Genomic DNA, 12641 nt, shown 5'->3' on the forward strand with positions numbered 1-12641 from the left:
ATACGATGCTATTATGGAATAAGCTACAGGGCTTATTCAGGCCAATTGTGTCACTAAATCCTTTATAACAAAAGAAAAACATTTTTTTCTTGGATAGCATTTTTTTTTTTCTAGTCTGGGAACCCGGCCGAGGGAACACGTGGAAGTTAGTTTTCATGCCTCTCTTGACGCCTACATTCTGGTCTTCCACCTTTCTTTGACTTTCATGACCTTGACATTTTGGAAAGCACAGTTTGCTATGGGCTAAACTGTGTTCCCCATAAATTCGTATGCTGGAGCCCTAACCCCGGTACCACAGAACACAATTGTATTTGGAGATGGGACCTTTAAAATGAGGCTGCGAGGGTGGTCCTAATCCGGTCTGAGTTGTGTTATAAGATGAGGAAATCGGGGCCCACAAAGAGACCCCAGGGATGTATGCACAGAAGGGAGAGACCATGTGAAGACACAGGGAGAAGGTGGTACAGGGGAGGGAGGAATTTCCTTCTTCCCTCTGGGTTCTTCTAGCTGGTTTAGGAATTAAAATGATACCAGGCAGATTAACAGGAGGGAAAACCGGAGTTTTATTACACGTGCATGGAGGCCCAATAATGAAATTGAGACCCAATGACCAAGGCAGGTGGTCTTTATACATTTTAGACAAAGAGACAATAAATTTGTGAGAAATTGACAGGATAAATGAAATCAGGTGTTTGGGAGCTTTAGTTAGTAAGGAATTCTAAGCAAATTTAGGCTGAAACCCTAGATTAGGAAAAAACCCAGCAGGGTTTGTTTCTACGGTTTTCTCGACTTTAAAGTCCCTAAGTCTGGTGAGGAGGATGTCTTTTTGACTTCTTAGTACAGGGAGGGTATTTTTCACGTGGGAGACTTGTGTCCTGCTCTCAGGGGGTTGGAGGAGGGTCTGAGTGTCCTTGTTCTGCTGGTTGTTTTCCAAGGAGCTTCAATTCAAGATAATCAATATGCCATTGGGGTACATTTTGGGGCAGCCTGCCTGGGCCCTTACAGTTCCCTCCTCTGGCACTGTCCTGGAAGCTCACATTCTAAACGCTGAGCTGGGGACTGGGGAGGGAGAAACCGAGTTAGTCAAGGAGTGGTAAGAGATCTGCAAAGAGAGGAAAGAACATAGATCAGAATGAGGACGGAACAACAGGAAAGGACAAATCTGAGTACATTTCTGCACACCCCACCAGACCAGTCTCCCACTCTGGAAATAGATCAGTCCAATATAATGTCTATGCTTCATTGACCTGGTGAAAAATATTCACTCTTTCTTTTGACAGATTTAAGTTACATGTTACTTGGTCCGGTTTGGTTTACACAGAGGCCACATTTTCCACCGATGATTGCACCAGCTCCTCCTTGTCAGGCAGTCAGGATATCCAGAGCACGCAGATTTTGGAGAATCATAGAGGCTAAGCTGTAAACTCCTGACCCGGGTGTTGTCAAAGTTGGCCCAGTGGTATTGAACTCTTGTTCCATTACCAGAGAGAGAGTTTAGGATTGTCTTTCCTAATTTGTAATCTCTGAAATTTGGGACTAAGACTTTTAATGCAGTATAGACATTGGAATTGTCACATCCCAGTGGATTTTCTAGGATTCCTCAATGGGCACATTTGGGTGGCATAATTTTATGAACAAAGGAGCCCAAGTTTGCAATTCGGCTGGCATTTAGGGTGGAGTGCTTAGTGAAGAAAGGAGCCAGGCATCCAGCTCCACATCATTCAGACCATTTAGGTGGGAGCACTCTATGTACTTTGTTGCCACATGAAAGTAAGAAAGCCCAGTGTGGTTTATAGGCAAGGTTAGGTTGGAACCTGTAGCTTTCAAAGTCTGGAAGGTTCAATGACCCTTGCCACTGCTAATGTTAATATCCATCTAGCTTTGTTCGTCATGTGGTCCTGTCAGTCTCCAAGAGCAGAACAGGTTGAGAAATAGCTGATGTAGGAGGCCTATGGTTGGTTCTGGCAGCAAGAAAGCTTAGTACTGTCACCTCCCCAAGTAAGTCCAGAATTTCAATCCACCAAAATATAGTCTGTGGTATTGGGCAATCTAATGAGGGGGACAGCTGAGATACCCCATGTCATACAGGGCTGATCTGCAAAAACATTTTGGTGATTTAGCAAATGTCTGTGCTGGTTATTTTTAATCTCCTTGCTAAGTTTGAAGATGCCATCGTCAGCAGCAAGCCACAGGGTTTGACTGCAGGAGAGTCCTGGTCTATCTCCCAGGAGAAGTCCGATGGCACATCTGTTTTCAGTACAAAGGGAAACACTTTCAGCCATCGTTTCTACTCTGACAAGGGATAGTTCTTAAGCTTCTGTGGAGATTTTCTGGGGCCCAAGTAACTCTCTGGGGAAAAGGCAGAGTGACATTCTCCTGGTCGTGGATACCATACCTGTAGCCCATCCATCTTCCGTGCTCAGTCTGCCAGGTGTCAGATCAGCAGGGACAAAGACCAGTTCGGGTTCTTTGCATTATCTGAATGTTGACAGCCAACCATCAGACTGATTAGTTAATGTGGCCAGCTTTGGTGAATTGGCATAAAGGGGGTGTTCGGTTTGTGCCCCACCTGCTGAAAAAGAGAGTGTCAGTAAGAGCAAGACAGGTTGGGAAAAAGCTCATAGTACAGACTTAGGGAAGTAGGATAGAGGGAGACCAGCACTCCCTGGTCAGCCTTCTATTAAGGGACTTAAACTGTGACAAAGTATTCAAAGAAAGTTGTTTTAGTTTTTGTTCTTTATATCACAAAGCCTGTAAAGTGAGAAGGGTAGGTGAAAGAGAAGTTTCTTGATCTGTGCTCTTGGGAAAAGCTGTCTCCGTGGTGGTGTGGTCTGCTTCTGGGGCTTGGGACTTGCCATGGAAATCCTTATTTTTAGGTCACCTGTTAGAGCTGTCTCCCCGTCGTCTTGAGAGGGATAAGCTGGGTCTACTTTGGTTGGTGCAACTTGCACGAATGCAGGACGATCTTTCTTTTATTTTGATGGCAGTTCGGGTGCTCAGCAATACCTCAGAGGGTCCTTCCCAGTGAGGTGATAGAGCGTGTTTTCTTCTAAAGATCTTGATGTACATCTGGTCCCTGGTCGAAAGGGGTGGCCAAGCTCATCAGGTGGTGGCGGGCATGCCTCTTTTGCTGTGGGTGATATGCTGCAAGTATACCAGTTAGTCCTCATACAAAGTTAGTCATGGCATCGGATTGTTCCCTTAATCCCTGAATGGAAGGTTTAGAGATACCCATAGGCATTGGACCACCAAACATTTTTTCAAAGGGGGTTCAAGCCATATCTTCTATTTGGAGAATCCCAGATCTTCATAAGGGCCAAGGGCAATGGTTCCGGCCATTGAAGACTGATTTCTTGACAGATCTTTCCTAAGTTCCTTTTTATGTCTAGATTTTTAGATTTCCTTTGCCCTGATAATCGAGGCTGACATAGGGTATGAAATTTTAATGAGTACCCCCGAATTTTTGTAATCAGGTGATTTATCTCTCTGCTAAAGTGAGTTCCTTGGTCTGACTCAATCCATAAAGGAATGCCAAAACAAGGAATAACCTCAGGTCTTAATTTTTTAACCATTGTGGCATCAGGACATCTAGTTGGATAGCATTCCATCTATCCACTAAACCTGCAGACAATAATCAAACAATGAGAATATCCCAATGCTGAGGGAAAATCTATAAAATCCATTTGAAAGGCCAAAAAGGGCAGTGTGGACCAAAAAGGGTAAACTGAGTTCTTCCAGAAATCTGGTGAGATTTACAAGCAGTACACTGGGAAATAATTTGGCCAGAAATTTTGTGGATGCCAGGACAAAACCAATGGTCTTTTAGTTCCTTAATTGTCCCCTGTTTGAAACATGCCCATTTTGGTGGGAGATAAGTACAAGGCAAAAGGTTACAAGAAAAGGGGCTAGGGAGTCCTTTTGGCCCAGGGTAGAATCCGTCGGATAATTGTTTGGCATCCTTTTGGGTCCAAGAGTCCTTTTCAGATTGTGGGGCATTTGCCTGATAATGAATAATATCACTCAATGGATAAAGGTAAAGTTAGAAATTGGGTGGAGAAAGAATAAGGAGATCCATTTTGGGCTGCATACTTAGCAGCTCTGTTTTCTTAGTAGGGCTGAGCGGTGAACAATGACAATTTCAGAAGGGGGTGAATAAATCATAGTAGGTCAGCAATTACATGCCCATTCGCAAAGGGAGTACCCGCAGAAGTTAAGAATGCCCAGGATTTCCAAATTTTGCCAACAGCGTGGCCGACTCCAAAAGCTAACTTGGAGTCTGAGTACATAGCAGCTTTTCCATCTACCAACGTGCAGGCTCTAGTAAGAGCTATGAGTTCAGCCACTTGGGCTGAGTTAATGGTGGGTAAAGCATGTGCCTCCAGTGCTTTGTGCGGGGAAACTACGACATAACCTGTTATTCTGTTTCCCTGGATATTTTATTTATAGGAGCCATCACAAAATAGAAGTACACCTGGATTGTCTGGAGGGATGTCTGAGAGGTCCTCTTGTGGCTTTGAGACCATGTCTATGGTTGTAAGGCAATCGGGAATAGAGAGGGGTTCTCCTACATCAGGAGGGGGAGTAAGGCAGCTGGATTTAAAGGTTACCCTGATGGAAGAGGATGGGTTAGTCAAATGAGCTTTTTTCTAAGTGGTCTGTTGCTATGTAGAAAGGTGCTCTGTCCTATGAACTTGTAAGCGAGAAGACCCCCCCATGGGAAACATACAGGTGGTGGGGGATCCTTGGCTTTGTCAATCAAGGTGGCAGCTTCAGCCACTGTGCGTAGCATGGGAACATACCTGATGCCATAGCGTCTAACTGGCCTGAGAAATATGCTATAGGCCATGTCTGAGAAGCCACAGTTCGTCCTAGAATGCCCACAGCAATGCCATTATTTTCATGGCAATATAAATGAAAGGGCTTGTCAAAATTAGGTTAAGCCAAGAGCCGGGGGTGTGGACAGAGCTAATTTGAAGGCTTCCAAGGAGATTCATGCCTCTGAAATTCAGGAAATAGACTCTAAGCTGATATCAGAGAGAATAAACAAGCAAAGGTTTAGTAAAAACCACAAAATTAGGAATCCGTTGGTAGCAGTAGCTGGTGGCCCCTAAAAATTTCCGGAACTGTTTTCTCATTTTGGGGAGAGGGGTGGACAGAATTGACTCACGGTGTTTTGAAGTGAGCTTTTGAATGCTCACATCCTAAGTAGAGAACAATTGTTGGCACTCACTGGAGTTTAGATCCACAGGCTTCATGGCCTCGTCCAGCTGGTGTTGGCAAGAGAATGGGGAGATCTGGAAGAGCTCCCTTCTTAGTTTGATTACAGAGTAAAAGGTCATCAACATATGGCACCAGGGTGGAACCTTGGGTAGAGGTTATAGAGTCTCGATCTGCTTTAAGGACTTGAGAAAACCTTGAGGGAGACCCACAATATCCTTGCGGTATGCAAGTCCGAGTTGTCTCCCTCTAAATGTAAATGCAAAAAAGAAAAATTGCGAATCAGGGTGCAGTGGGATTGAAAAGAAAGCCAAGGAGAGGTCACTCTCTGTAAACCAGGCTGCTTCAGCAGGAAGAATGTATCAGCTGTGTTGGGGACCACAGCTACCAAGGAATTACAGAAGAGTCTATGGCCCTGGGGTCCCGTACGAATCAATAAACTTGGTCTCCCTCCGAGTCAAATTTGCCTGCTTTCTTTACTGGCAAGATTGGGATGTTCCAGGGTGGGAGAGTAGAGAGTAGAGAGTAGAGAGAGTTGCAAGAGAGTCTATTATAGGCTCAATTCCTTGCTCCCATATCTTTGGAGAGCAGGTTTCTTTTCCAAGAAATGTGCACACATTCCCCACTTCGTAACAATCCAACTTCACTTGCATGTGTAACCCAAACACTGATTGGGACATCTTTTAACTTTTTTTTTTTTTCATTTAAGTAAGCTCTACGCCCAACTCACGACCCTGAGATCGAGAGTCCGTGCTCTACCAACTGAGCCAGCCAGGTGCCCCCGATTGGGACACCTTGAAAAGATTTATCTTCTTCAGAGGAATTTGGAACAGAAGTAGGAAGAAAGTAGGAAACGGGGGAGCTTGGTCTGATGGTAAAGAAACAAAAACACCCTTTTCACTGTGATTTATAGGGGTATTAAATTTACATAACAGATCTCTATCCAGAAGGTTTGCTGGTGAAGAGCAGCATGCTCGAAAGAAAGGCCGGGTGAGGGAGAGGAGGCTTACAGATCGATGCTGGGCAGGGCAGAGATCTAGCTGTAGGACAGGTCTCCCTGAGACTGACAGCCTGGAGCAAACAGGGTTGCCCAGTGGAGACAAACTCTCCGAACCAATGGTAGAGAAAGTCGCGCCCATGTCAGCCAGTCTTTTTTTTTAAGATTTTATTTGACAGAGAGAGACAGCGAGAGAGGGAACACAAGTAGGGGGAGTGGGAGAGGGAGAAGCAGGCTTCCCGCGGAGCGGGGAGCCCGATGCGGGGCTCGATCCCAGGACCCCGGGATCATGACCTGAGCCGAAGGCAGACGCTTAACGACTGAGCCACGCAGGCGCCCCTGGTTCCCAGTCTTATATTTAAGTTTTATGGTGGGCTCCGTGTGACTTAAGATCGGCTGACCTTCTCATTTTTGGGGAGTTTTGGGTTTAAGGGAATTGCTTTTTAAACCTTCCCTTTTCTTAGCTGTGGGACAATTTCTCTTCCCGTGTCCTGGGTTGTTTTGTTTTGTTTTGCAATGTCTGCAATTATCTGGAGGCAAATAGGGATATCTCTGAATGCGCTTCAAGTTATTCTGAGTCGTGCTCTTGCCTTTGCAAAGATTGACATTGCATAGGAATGTCTGAAGCTGGCCGAGCTTGATGACAAAGCCCTGGAAAATATGAGGAATTAAAAGACACAGCAAAATGAGCTTTATGGCCCTTCCTGGGTGCTCTTATTGGATTTACTTCCTGACATTTCACAGTTACACAAGAAACCGGTATTCCCAGAGCCTGGAGATCCGGCCCAAGTGCTCTCTGCAAAGCTAGTAGAAGGGAGCTTAAAATAGGCAGCTGGTTCTTGAAGGTTCTTCTGGAGAATCTGGGGTTTTAGGATTTAAGGAAATTGGCTGAGGAGCTGAGGTTGGGTTTGAAAGATCAGGGGCCCAGAGATCCAAAAGCCTAAGGATCTTTTGGTGGGTCAGGCACAGGGAGTTGGGGATACAGGGAGCTATAAGAAGGGGGTTTATGTCAGACTTGGTTTTTGCTTTTTGTTCTTTTTTTTTTTTTTTAAGATTTTATTTATTTATTTGACAGAGACAGCGAGAGAGGGAACACAAGCAGGGGGAGTGGGAGAGGGAGAAGAAGGCTTCCCACAGAGCGGGGAGCCCGATGCGGGTCTCGATCCCAGGACCCTGGGATCATGACCTGAGCTGAAGGCAGACGCTTAACGACTGAGCCACCCAGGTGCCCCTTGCTTTTTCTTCTGACTTCTGTTCTTTCATTTTTGAAGGGATTCCCTAAAGCTAGTCATGTTATACTTTTTTTTTTTTAAGATTTTATTTAATTGAGAGAGAGAGAGAGAGAGAGAGAGAACTCGAGCAGGGGAGGGGCAGAGGGAGAGGGAGAAGCAGACTCCCCACTGAGCAGAGGGCCTGTCGCAGGGCTCGATCCCAGCGTCCTGGGATCATGACCTGAGCTGAAGGCAGACACTTGACCAACTGAGCCACCCAGGCACCCTAGCTGTTATAGTTTTGGTTTTGTTTGTTTGTTTGTTTGTTTGTTTTTTATATTTTCCTTTCAATTTGATCTTCCCATAAATACCAATAAGGCAACTGCTTGGAATAAGAGCTCTCTAAAAAATTTTTCAAATATAGAAGTTTTTCTGATTCAAAAGATCTATCATCTGGCCACTGACAAAGCGGGATCACCATTAGGATATTTATTCCAACAGCAACTCAGTCCAGTAAGTCTCTTTCTGGAAAGCCCTGGAGGCAACTTTCCAGGCTTAGACTAAATCTTTACCATGGATGCAAGAGGTGTCCCTGGAGAGGGCATAGATGATTCAAAATTTACTCCCAAGAATGGTCTAAGAAAGCAGAGACCTTTGTTGCATACGTGTTAGTCTGATCTCGCAGGAGGACGTGAGATGGTAATCTGTGACGCCAGGCAGGTGCTACGGGAATGGGACTTTCTAGCACTAACAGACAATGAAGATGGAGATGACAAAGGCCCTGATGGGCTGGGACCTCTCATGACAAACTTCCCTGATGCTTGTAACTGCCTGTCTTGGGTCCCCAGTCTATTTGACTGGCCACCAAGGCACGCCTGGGTAAGTGTAGCCTCTGGATGGCAGAGATCAGAGAGGATGTTCTCACTGGTCACAAAGCCAAGCTCTTAGGACACAGAGCAAGACCAAAGGAAAAACCTCATCTGCATTTTTTTTTGAGAGGGAGGGGAAGAGAGAGAGCGAGACAGAGGGAGAAGTAGGCTCCCCACTGAGCAGGGATCCCAATTTGTGACTCGATCCCAGGACCCTGGATTAGGACCCGAGCTGAAGGCAGACGCTCAACCAAGTGAGCCACCCAGGCGCCCCAGGTCAGTTACTTTGTAAACTGTCTCTCAGCTTGGTCCTAGATCATTCTTCGTTTGTCTCTTCTTGCCATTCCAGGTACTCTGGATGCTTCCTCCAGCTAAAACAGAAAGCTCTTTCCACGTGCCAGCCCATGCTAAAGGGCTTTACATGCGTGATTCTCAGAACAGCCCATTGAGGTGTGTACTGTTATGATGCTCTTTATACAGATGAAGCAAACCGAGCATGGAAGGGCTGAGTTCACACAGCTAAGAGGTGGAGGTGCACGTCGGTTTGGCTAGAGGATGTGGGTCCCAGAAAGGTAAACTAATGTGAACAAGTACATAAAGCACAGCCAGGGAGGTGAATCTACCACCATTACAGTCCTATAAATCGGGGGTGAATGCCATATGGCTTATCTCTGTTTGTGGGGGACATGCATTTGCATTCGTATTTCAGGGCTCAGCAGACTCAACACCGCTTCCGATGGAACTGCTCCCCCCACATTGGCCCTTCTCTCCTTTTTGGAACCTACGGGGATGATAATAGCTATTATTGATTGCTGATCTACTCTACACTCGTTTCTGTTCTAGTACATTTATAAATATAATTTATTTAATGCTCGGGGCGCCTGAGTGGCTCAGTCGGCTTAAGCGTCCGACTCTCGATCTTAGCTCAAGTCTCGATCTCAGGGCTGTGAGTTAAAGCCCTGCCTTGGGCTCCACGCTGGGCGTGGAAACTCCTTAAAAACAAAATTCGTGTAATTCTTATAAGAACCCAACATAAGAGGCAGGTACAAACCCAATTTACAGATAAAGAAGGCAGAGGGGAAATAACCTGTCCAAATCTTATGAGACTGGGAGCTTCTCCAGGGTAGGGCTGGGTGGCTTTGTGGCTATGTGACCTATGCCGTCACACAGGGCCCCACACCAAGAAGGCTCCCTGACTTGGTCTGATGCTCTACTGTTGCCATTTGGAAATCCCTGATCATTTTTGAATGAGGGGGATGCATTTTCATTTTGCCCTGGGCCACAGGACAGCAGCTAGTCCTGCGCCTGGCCCCCATGACCTTGCACTGTTTCTGCTCTGCACCCGGTGAGGACGGCCAGATTGCCCGAATGCCAGAAACACATGTTTATTTGCGTGGATGGCCCTCCCCAGCCTGGGGATTAGGAGCGGGCCGGGATTCCACAGAGCCTGGCACGGTGGAGATGAGCAGGACATGTTGCACAAATTGACTAATGAATCAACTATTGATTCAACTGAGACAAAGAAGGGCTGCCATCCAAGACAGGGGTTTCCCCCAAGGCTGGCCTGGCAGGAAATAGTCACCTGCCACATTTACCTCTCACCTGCTCCCAGATTCAGACTGGGGAGAAGGGAGAGGGCAGTGATCTGGAAAGGAAGGCCTGCTTCTGGGAAGGGAACACAGACTTCTGTTGTGGACGGGGAAGGAAGAGAGCAGTGTTGCCTGCAGCTCTCCAGTCGCCTAAGCTGCGAGCCCTCCCCCTTCCTGAAGGCAGCCTGGCTTCAGAAAGCTCATCTACTTCCCGGCTTCCAGCACACAGATGCTGTCTTCAGAGGGTGCAGAAGCCAACCAGAGAGCCCCTGATGGTGGAGGCTGGAGAGTCAGCCAGGCCTTCTTCATGTCTTCAATCCCCGGTTGAATGCCACCTCCTCCCAAGAGTCCTCCCAGATTTCTCCAAGGCAGAGGGGTCCAACCATCCTGTGTGTTCATTGCTCTGGGTTTCTAATGAATTTAAAATGGTGGTTTGGGGCCTCTCTTCATAAGAACTGATGCCCAAGACAGTGAGGACACAAATAATCAACACAGCTACATTTGAATCTGATAAAAAGATCCTGCAAGTAGGGGTGATTGCAATGTACCCAATCCCTGAGCCCCCAGCCCCTCCATCTCTACAAGCCTCACTCCCTCACCTCTCCTGGGTCTTTGTACAATGTTACTGCCTCAGTGAGGCCTTCCTGGAGGTCCCATTAACTCTGTGACACCACCCCTGTTCTGCAACCCCCTACACTCTCTTTCTCTGCCTTCTTTTCCTTAGTAGCACTTTTCATCAGGCTTATTATCTTTAAATTGTTGTCATTTATGATCCAGATCTCTCTGTTGGAAGTCTCTGAGTGGAGGAATTCGTCTGCTGTGATCCCAGCACCTAGAACAGGGCTCAGCCCATAGTAGGTAACCAATAAATATTTATTGGGTGAGTCAGTTCCCACCATACAATTGAGGGATCTGAGGCTTGGGAAGGTCAAGTCACCAGGCCAAGGTCATGTGGCTGGTGAGGGGCAGTCAGTCTTTTATTAACCCATGGGGGACCTCAAACATGGAGTTCCCACATGTCCTAGCGATTCTGCTCATAGGCACACACCCAAGAGAAGTGAAGACACATGTCCACGCACAATCTCGTATGCGAATGTTCATAGCATTATTCATAATAACCAAAAAGTGGCCATCAACTTATAAAGGGAAAAGCAAATGTGGTGATCCATATACTGGAGTATTATTTAGCCATAAAAAGAAATGAAGTACTATTACGGGCTACAACATGGATCTTGTCAACATTTATGCCAAGTGAAAGAAGCCGGGCAGCAAAGACCACATACTGTAAGATTGTAAGATTATGTGAAATGTCCCAGATAGGCAAATCCATGAAGATAAAAAGCAGATTAGTGGTTGCCTGGGTTGAGGTGGAGGGTGGGAAAAAATGGCAGAGTGACTGCTAATAGATAGGTTCAGGGCTTCTCTTTGGGGTGATGCAAATGTTCTAGAATCTACTGTGACGATGGTTACACGACCCTGTGAATATGCTAAGTATCACTGAATTGTATACCCCAAATAAGTGAATTGTATGGTATGTGAATTATATCTCAAGAAAGCTGTTATAAAAAAAACCCCCACCGGAGCTCCAACTGGGTGTTGGAGCAGGGAGAGGTCCAGCAAAAGTAGGCATAGACCCTGTCCTCCCATCTCACACGTGGTGGGGAGACAGAACTCACTGGTCACAAAAGCAACTTCACAGTTGTAGGGATGTCCTATAGGAGATGGGGGTGCAGCGTGTGTGGCAGGTAAGTGGGGATCTGCCCAGGGCAGGGTAGGTGGGGTTGGGGAAACCATACTGGAGGGGGGAAGACCACCTAGGATCTCTGTGCCCCCACACTTAGAAGCCTCAGGTTATGCTGTCCCCATGGGACCAGGCATCTGGTGTGTCGTGAGCTCCACCGGGGGCAGGCAGGGGCCCCTCCCTAGGGGCTGGCATCTGGGCACCTGCAGGGGGTGCCTAATGCTTTTTAAATCCCTGGCTGACCACCAGACTGGTTCAAATCCTACCGTAGTGAGATGAAATGTGGCCCCTAACAAGATACGTCCACATTGTAATCTCCAGGGCGTGACCTAATTTGGAGAAAAACATCTTTGCAGATGTGATTAAGCTAAGAATCTAGATCATTCTAGATTTTCCAGCCAACACTTCTGAAGAGCGGCTCACAGAGAGGAGGAGAAGCTGTGGAGAGCAGAGGCGGAAGCTGGAGAGGGGCCCCCACAGGCCAGGGAACGCCTGAGCTCACCAGAAGCCGGATGAGGCCAGGAGTGATTCTCCCCTGGAGCCTCCCAAGGGAGGGAGCGTGGTGCTGCCCTCACCTCGACTTTCAGACTCCCAGCCTCTGCAATCATGAGAGAATGAATTTCTGCTGTTTTAAGCCAAGTTGGTGGTCATTTGTTACAGCAGCTCCAGGACATTAATTCACCTGGCTCCTCCACTTACCAGCTACCTTACCTGGAACAGGTTTCTTAACACTCCTGAGCCTTGGCTTCTCCGTCTGTGAAACGGGGCAGCTTCTACATCCGGGGGCATGTGAAGACTTGAGATGGATATGGGTGAAGCTCTCAGAGGAACGCCTGGCACTGGCTGTGGGCCTCTCACTTAGTAGTGAGCACTGAAAGTTCTATTGCAAAACAGTTCTGGCCCCAACCAGTTCGGTCTCTGGCAGGGGCACGGAGGGACTTGAGAAGCCCCCACGCCAGCCTCCATGTATGATTTGTCACACCTAAGTCGGGACCCTGGCTCATCAGGGCCGATGGA

At 47.0% G+C, this 12641-nt stretch overlaps 1 long non-coding RNA gene across 1 annotated transcript; it reads left to right on the plus strand.

Moving 5' to 3' along the window:
* Window positions 1-6016: 6016 nt before the first annotated feature.
* On the plus strand, window positions 6017-11986 carry LOC110574681. Its single transcript, XR_002479978.1, has 4 exons — window positions 6017-6091; window positions 8644-8744; window positions 10661-10737; window positions 11946-11986. It is a non-coding gene; the product is annotated as an uncharacterized LOC110574681 (long non-coding RNA).
* The last annotated feature ends 655 nt before the right edge of the window (window positions 11987-12641 follow it).

The sequence above is a fragment of the Neomonachus schauinslandi genome, chromosome 4, assembly GCF_002201575.2.
Source record: "Neomonachus schauinslandi chromosome 4, ASM220157v2, whole genome shotgun sequence".
NCBI lineage: Eukaryota > Metazoa > Chordata > Mammalia > Carnivora > Phocidae > Neomonachus > Neomonachus schauinslandi.